At 45.9% G+C, this 519-nt stretch overlaps 1 protein-coding gene across 1 annotated transcript in view; it reads left to right on the top strand.

Annotated features, from left to right (window-relative positions):
* COL25A1 (collagen type XXV alpha 1 chain) overlaps nt 1-519 on the top strand; it is a gene marked incomplete at its 5' end in the record, with an annotated part of 779,688 nt that overhangs the window by 102,137 nt on the left and 677,032 nt on the right. The gene's annotated exons all lie outside the window — the stretch shown is intronic.

Raw genomic sequence — 519 nt, 5'->3', positions numbered from 1 at the left:
GGAGGGGGCTGGGATGGAGTGCCACCACCTAATGCCCCATGTTGCTGCTGTTCTGCCTCTTGCAAAGACTGGGGTGGGAACCTCTGCCCACATCTTCGTATGCCCTGCAGGTTCCCTCAGTCTGCCTGGACATAGAATGGCAGCCCATTATATCACCTATTAAGAATTTTGTAAATTCTTACTAAGTTGGCACAATCGGAGATCCTGGTTTTCTCTGCGTAAAAATCATAAGTGCTGCTGGCCTCAGCTGCACCACCCTCTGTTCGGTCCTCGGTGTGGCTTCAGAATCCCAGTGGCTTTCCCCCATGCTTGGAGCACTCTGATTGGCTGTTTCTGTCAGCCAATCAGAGCACGAATAAAGCATTACAGACAGACAGACTTAGGCTTTAAAATATTAGAATAGTAGAGACTGATCCTGTAAATCTTTACTCATGTGATGAGTAGATTTGTAGACATACCTTAAAACTAATCAAGGTCTTAACTGTGAATCTCCTGATTTTGTAAAAGCAATATCCGAAC

This window comes from Gavialis gangeticus, unplaced genomic scaffold, assembly GCF_001723915.1.
Source record: "Gavialis gangeticus isolate Ggan-Ray unplaced genomic scaffold, GavGan_comp1, whole genome shotgun sequence".
Classification (NCBI taxonomy): Eukaryota; Metazoa; Chordata; order Crocodylia; family Gavialidae; genus Gavialis; species Gavialis gangeticus.
The sequence above is the reverse complement of the archived record's forward strand: the minus strand, read 5'-3'. Positions and strand labels throughout refer to the sequence as shown.